At 49.9% G+C, this 7500-nt stretch overlaps 1 protein-coding gene and 1 long non-coding RNA gene across 2 annotated transcripts in view; both read right to left on the bottom strand.

Annotated features, from left to right (window-relative positions):
* Positions 1-7500, bottom strand: part of LOC122260718 (uncharacterized) — a 269854-nt gene that overhangs the window by 108210 nt on the left and 154144 nt on the right. The window lies entirely within an intron of this gene.
* The window catches only part of LOC147467976 (uncharacterized), a 13550-nt gene continuing 10613 nt past the window's right edge, over positions 4564-7500 (bottom strand). Inside the window, exon 2 of the long non-coding RNA XR_015192678.1 lies at positions 4564-5504. This is a non-coding gene — a long non-coding RNA (uncharacterized LOC147467976). The remainder of the gene's footprint in view (positions 5505-7500) is intronic.

A 7500-nucleotide genomic window follows, 5' to 3' on the forward strand; every position in this document is an offset into this window, starting at 1 on the left:
GAGGGCATGAAGGGTGGTGAAGGGAGAATGAGAAGGGTCGTGAAGGTTGAGCATGAAGGGTGATGAAGGGAGGGCATGAAGGGTGGTGAAGGGAGAACAAGAAAGGTGACGAAGGAAAAACAAGGTGTGGTGAAGGGAGAAAAAGAAGAGTGATGAAGGGAGAACAAGAAGGGTGATGAAGGTAGAGCAAGAAGGGTGATAAAGGAAAGGCATGAAGGGTGGTGAAGGGAGAACAAGAAGGGTGGTGAAGGGAAAACAAGAAAGGATGAAGGAAGACGAACCTAAAGGGTGATTAAGGGAGTAAAAGAAGGGTAGTTAAACGTGGACCTAAAAGGTTGTGAAGGGAGACGCTACTGGGTGGTGGAGGGAGTGAACGCAGGAGTCCCAGGGTGAACGGTCAGGGTGAACAGAGGAGACAAAGAGTGAACAGAATGGGTGAACAGAGGAACCATGACTGAATGGACAGGATGAACAGAGAGAACCATGGATGAACGGACAGGGGGAAATGAGGAAGCAAGGGTGAACGGACAGAGTGAAAGAGAGAGAGAGAGATTGAAAGAGAGAGAGAGAGAGAGAGAGAGATAGATAGATAGAGAGAGAGAGAGAGAGAGAGAGAGAGAGAGAGAGAGAGAGAGAGAGAGAGAGAGAGAGAGAGAGAGAGAGATAGGAAGGGAATGAAAGAATGAGTGAGTGAATGAGTGAGGAAGTGAAAGATAGACAGATAGAGAGAGAGAAAGCAACCGAAAGAAAGACAAAGAGAGAGTGTGTTAAGAGAAGAAACGAGCAGAAGAATAGAAGAGAGAGATACAGACAGGCCAACAAAGACAGACAAACACACACAGACCCCTCCAAGGACCCCGCTACACCTAGGGAAGGATGACTCGACACAAGCGCCTACAACACTACAGTTCCTCTCGCTCTCTCTCTCTCTCTCTCTCTCTCTCTCTCTCTCTATATATATATATATATATATATATATATATATATATATATATATATAAACACACACGTAAATATATACATATACACACATATAGATAGATGTCTCTCAATTTTCTCAACATCTCTCGCTCTCTCCCCCCTCTCTCCTCTCTCTCCTCTCTCTCTCCCCTCTCCTCTCTCCTCTCTCTCTCTCTCTCTCTCCATCTCCCTATCCTCTCCTCCCTCCCCTTCCCTCCTCCCTCTCCCTCCCTCCCTCTCCTCCCTCCCTTCCTCCCCTCCTCCCTCTCCCCTTCCTCCACCTCCTCCCTCCCTCTCCTTCTGCCTCTCCCTCCTCTCCCTTCCCTCCCCTCCCTCTCTCTCTCCTCCCCTCCCTCTCCTTCCCCCCTCCCTCCCTTCCCTCTCCCTCCACTTCCCTCTCCTTATGCCCTCCCTCCCTCTCCCTCCCTCTCCCTCTCCCTTCACCTCTCCCTCTCCCTCTCCCCATCCCTCCCTCCTCCCTCTCCCTCCCTCCCTCTCCCTCTCCCTCCCCCCTCCCTCTCCTTCAGCCTCTCTCCTCTCCCTCCCCCCCTCCTCCCCCTTCCCTCCCTCCTCCCTCATCCCCCCTTCCCCCTCCCTCTCCATCTGCCCCCCTCTCTCTCCATCTGCCCCTCTCTCCATCTGCCCTCTCTCTTCTCGCTGCCCGCCGCGGCTACCGCTACCTGTCCGAGATGATCTATACGCCCAATCAACAACACTGGGAAGAATTCGACGCCCCGGGAACCGACGACCGCAGATGCTCCGTTGCCTCGTCTAACTTCCTCGTGCAACTTCGCCTGTGCAACTTCGGTCCCTCGACTTGTGCAACAGTGTGTAAGGGGGGTGGTTAAAGGGGGTAGGGTAGGGTGGGGTGGGGTGGGGTAAAATGGGGGGTGGGGGAGGGAGGGGAGGGGGAGGAGATGTAACTGTGCGTCTGGACACGTGTTTTGTTACTCGAGTTTGAGTGTTTATTGATGGGGAGGGAGGGAGGGAGGGAGGAGGGGGGTTAATGTGGAGGGAGGGAGGGAGGGAGGGAGGGAGAGGGAAGGTAAGAGAGGGAGAGGAGGAGGGGGATTAATGGGGAGGGAGGGAGGGAGGGAGGGAGAGAGGGAGAGGGAAGGTAAGAGAGGGAGAGGAGGAGGAGGAGGGAGAGGGGGAGAGAGAGAGAGAGAGAGAGAGAGAGAGAGAGAGAGAGAGAGAGAGAGAGAGAAAGAGAGAGAGGAGAAAGATAAAAAAAAAAAAACGTCCAACAGATGAACTATAACAGCCAAGCCCCAAAGGCACGGCACGTTAAGTACCAACGTATATATATACCCCCACCCCCACCCCAACTCCCCCTCCCCCCTTACCTCAAAAAAAAAAAAAAAAAAAAAAGGAAACCGACGTTAAATTCAATCTTAGTCATGTAGAACGACGACGACCCCCCTCCCCCCTCAAAAAAAAAAAAAAAAAAAAAAAAAAAAAAAAAAAAAAAAAAAACAGACCTGAGGCCGTCCGTTGAGCGAGAAACGACAGGCGGGGCGGAAGTGAATTCGTGGAGAAAACATGATTACGGACGATATCCCTCAAGATACCGGTGCCCGCGCCTCCCCGACCCCCCCCCCCCTGCTCATGGTTGGAAGTGGAGGGGTAGTGGGGGGTAGGGGGATGCATCTCCATGTGATGGGAAGAGAGGAGGAGAAGGGGAAGGAAAAGGATGGGAGGAGGAGGTAAGAAAAAGAGAAGGAAAAGGATGGGAGGAGGAGGTAAGAGGGAGAGGGAAGGAGAGAAAGAGGACGGTAGAAGTGGAGGGGAGAAGGTAGGAGGAGGAGGACGGTAGAAGTGGGGGGGAGGAAGTAACAGGAGGGTGGGGGGGGGGAAGCGGGACGAGGAAACAAGGGGTAGATAAAAGAGGAGAGAAGAAGAGGAAAAAGAGGAGGAGGAAGGAGAACAGGAAGAAGAAGAAGAAGAAGAAGAAGAAGAAGAGGCAGGGGAAAAGGAAGAATAGGTGGTAAGTAACGTCCAGTATAAGAAGGAAAAGGACAAAGTCAACAATACAACAACCACAACAACAACAACAATCACAAGAACAACAAGAAACATACACCTTGTCAACAATCGGAATCTTATCGGCCGACTGAACACAATCGCCGACCTCCCTAAATAAAGTGTGTCGGCTCCAACTAAGCAACTTGTCCGCTGTTGAACACATCACTACATGCCTGCGCGCGCGCGTGTGTATGTGAGGGGAGGAGGAGGGGAGGGGGGAGGGGAGGGTGGAATGAGGGAGGGAGGGGGAGGGGGGAAGGAGGGAGGGGAGGGTGAAAGGAGGGAAGGAAGGGGGGAAGGAGGGAGGTGTGCGAGAGGGGAGGGAGGGAGGGAGGGAGGGAGGGAGGGAGGGAGGGAGGGAAGGATGGAGGGAGGGACGGAGGGAGGGAAGGAGGTGTGTGTGTGTGTGTATGTGTGTGTATGTGTGTGTGTTAGTGTGTGTGTGTGTGTGTGTGTGTGTGTGTGTGTGTGTGTGTGTGTGTGTGTGTGTGTGTGTGTGTGTGTGTGTGTGTGTGTGTGTGTGTGTGTGTGTGTGTGTGTGTGTGAGTATGAGTATGAGTGTGAGTGTGAGTGTGAGTGTGAGTGTGAGTGTGTGAGTGTGAGTGTGTGTGCGTGTGTGTGTGCGTGTGCCTGTGCTGGGTACGGCCGTGGGATCGGGACGGAGCTACAAGGCCTTTTTATCGGCATCGCTGACATTCTTACGCGATCCCCGATACCTTTTTGTCGTCGGGAACAATTTATGAGGGAGTGAAGAGGAGGGGGAGTGGGAGGAGGAGAAGGAGTGAGAGGAGGGAAGGGGAGAGGGAAGGGAAGGGGATGGGGAGAGGGAGAGGGAGAGGTAGTGGGAATGGGAGTGAGAGAGGGGAGGGAGAAGAGGAGTGGGAGGAGGGAAGGGGAGAGGGAGAGGGAGATGGAGAGATAGGGAGGAAGGATGGGGAGAGGGAGAGGGAGAACGAATGGATAAGGGGGAGAGGAAGTGGGATACAAAGAAAGAGATAAAGATAGAAATAGATAGCCAGATAGGTAGAAAGACAGAGAAATCTAGGGAGATAGAGATAGAGATACGGAGGGAGAGGGAGAGGGAGAGGGAGAGGGAGAAGGAGAGGAGGAGGGGAAGGGAAAGTGGGAGACAAAGAAATAGACAAAGATAGAAATAGATAGATAGATAGGTAAAAAGATAGAGAAATCTAGGGAGATAGAGATAGAGATAGGGAGGGAGAGGGAGAGGGAGAGGGAGAAGGAGAGGAGGAGGGGAAGGGAAAGTGGGAGACAAAGAAATAGACAAAGATAGAAATAGATAGATAGATAGGTAAAAAGATAGAGAAATCTAGGGAGATAGAGATAGAGATAGGGAGGGAGAGGGAGAGGGAGAGGGAGAGGGAGTGAGAGGGAGAGGGGAGACAGCCCTGACCAACAGCAGCTGCAGCAACAACCTCCAGCGTGTACCGACGCCATAAAAATTAATTTATCACTGGTTAACCTCCCTGTTCTACATCGCCGATAAAGAAAAGAAGAAAAAAAAGGCGATAAAAAGCTACAACAAAAAGAAAAAAGAAAACAAAAAAAACAAAAATAAACTCACCCATCACATATATGGTCCTTCTTTTCGTTCTCCCGATTGGTGTCCTTGTTCGCCTCTTTGTTAGTAGCGTCTTTGTTAGCGTCCTTGTTAGTGTCTTTGCTCCTGAGGGTGTTGATCTTGCTCTTCTTTGAGTACAAGTGCCTGTACTGCTTGTACTGGTCGCCGTAGACCCAACACACGCGCCACCACTGCTTGCACATCAGCAGGTTGGACGCGTCGGGTCGAACGGCGCCCGTGTTGTTTGGTGACGTCAGGTTGAGAGACATGGTGACGTCAGCGGCGATGTCGGGGGCGTCGGGGGGGCGTCACACGGTTGGTTAGTTTGTTTGTTTGTTTTTATCTCTCTTTTTATATATAATAAGGATTTCTTTTCTTTCCTCTGTATCCCCGTGTGTGCCTCGTGTAGGTCAACTTGAGGAGGGTTGATTCTATTTCAATCTCTTCGCTTCGAGTGATTTGTTCTCCACTCTCAGCATCCCTCGCTTTATCTCGTCGTTTCGGGGGTGGTGGTCGTGGTCGTCGTCGTCGTCGGCGTCATCACGCGGTCGTCGCCGAGATGCCGTCGCCAACAGGTATTTTCTGGATCCTGATCGTGTCATCCTGAGTGGTTTCCATCGCTAAGTTTAAAAGGATCTGATTTTGTTGTTGTTGTTTTTTTTCTCTCACTTATTTTTTTTCCTTTTATTTCCTTTACAAATAATAAGAAAAACTTTCGAAACATTCACAGAACCGATTTGATTTATTTCACACGCGTTTTCTTTTTCTTTTTCTTTCTTTTTCAATAGCGATTTTCCACAAAAAGAAAACGAAAATAACAAAACAATTATCTTTGGTAATAATACATGAAATTCTGAGGTAGATGAATTACAACAAATTTCCATCCGTTAATCACATTTTACATATTTCTTTCTCTCGCTCTCTCTCTCTCTCTTTTATCCTGAAAATAATCACAACACAATAAGACACATTTCTAAAACACTATAAAGACGATACATTTCCAAAAAAGAATTAAAAAAAAATAATGCACGTATTTTTTTTTTTTTTTTTACTCCGAGCACAACACAAAGAAAGAAAAAAAACACACGAAAAAACGAACGAACATCGAACAGGACAACACCACCAAAGGACAAACAAAAACAACCAAACTCGAAACGCAACCACAAGAAAAATAATACCCATAAATTCCGAGGGCGACACGTTTCGCGCCCCGTCCCAGCGTGTCGCGTAGTTCTGCCGCGTCCGAGTGTCCCATAATGTCAGCTGAGCGAGACCCACTCTTATTATCTCGCCAAGTCTCGCCTGTTAACTCGTCAGATCAACACACCCAACAAGCCACACGAGTGACACCCCTTTTTCTTGTCTTTTATTTTTTCTCTTTCGTTTTTTTTTTTATAAGGGGGGTAGGGGTGGGGGTGGGGGTGATGGGCCACGCGTCACGTCGTTGTCTTTTGTTTCGTCTTCTTCTTCCTACCTGTCCTCCTGTCTCGAAATCCTTAGCCTTCCTTTTAACTTCAGTTTTATTCCAGCCACCTCTTCCTCTATTCTCTTCTCCTTCTCCTCCTCCTTCCTCTTTTTATTTCTTCTTCTTCTACTCCTCCTTCATCTACTCCTTTACATATTTCCTCGTTACCATGTTTTAGTATTCTTCTCGTCGTCCCCCCCTCTCCCTTTTCCATCACCACGACCACCACTATCACAAGCACTTATCCACCATCCTCCACCCTTCATCCTTCCACATCCACCTCCACCATCTTCTCTAACCTCTTCCACTAAACCCTTAAATCTCCTTACCATCTTCCCCCTCCACCCGCTTCCCCTCTCTCCCTCCCCCTCCCCCTCCCCCATCATTCCTCTCCCTCCTCCGTCTCCACTCCACCTCCACTCCCACCCACCTCCACCCCCACCCCCTAGATCCTCCTTCATTCTTCCTGTCATCCCGAGTCCTACGAGACGTCCCTGCGCGGAGGTCCTTCTTCAAAGTCTGTCTCGCGGCGATGGATTGCATCGTTTGGGTGACAGTTATTGCACAACAATAGCATGCAACGTGCGTGGAACGGGGCTTTGACATCTTTCTTTGGACTTGATGCTGGGATGCTCTGGGATGAGCACGGAAGAAAGAATGTATGTTTTTTGTTTTTAATTTCCATTTTAATTTAATTTTAAAATTAATATCCATACAACCCTCTCTCTCTCTCTCTTTCTCTCTCTCACACACACACACACACACACACACACACACACACACACACACACACACACACACACACACCCCCCCCCCCCCCCCACACACACACACACACAACCCCCCCCGACCCACCCCACACATACAACCCCCCACCCCCCCCCACACACACCCACAAATAAAAGAAAGGTTTCATCCCTTGTTGTCCCCGAAGTCCACAAAAAGGAGACACTCTATCAGCTTACTTGATGAATGATCTGTTTACAGGCGACACTCTGAGGATAAATTAGTCGTCCTCCGATATACACGAACTCCGGTAAAACAGATCCACACAGAACCCGAGAGGTGATTCCCCCGACAGTGATTAATGAGCGGCGATCGGGCCAAACTGATAAAAAGAAATGCAACTTTAATTTAGATTCTATTAATGAAGGGCTTTTTGCATGTTCGACACATGTGGCGGTGGGACGAGAGGCGTCGTTTGTGAGGGAAGAGGAGGAGGAGGAGGAGGTAGAGGAGGAGGAGGAGGGAGGAGGAGTAGAAGGAGGGAGGAGGAGATGGTGGTAGAGGAGGTTGAGGAGGAGGAGATGGTGGTAGAGGAGGTTGAGGAGGGAGGAGGAGGAGATGGTGGTAGAGGAGGTTGAAGAGGAGGTGGAAGAGAAGGCTGAGGAGGGGGAGGAAGAGGTGGAGGAAATGGCTGAGGAAGAGATGGTGGAAGAGAGAGTTGAGGAGAAGAAGGAGGAGGAGGAGG

Source organism: Penaeus japonicus, unplaced genomic scaffold (assembly GCF_977035675.1).
Source record: "Penaeus japonicus unplaced genomic scaffold, GWHDUDI00000001_assembly GWHDUDI00000032, whole genome shotgun sequence".
NCBI lineage: Eukaryota > Metazoa > Arthropoda > Malacostraca > Decapoda > Penaeidae > Penaeus > Penaeus japonicus.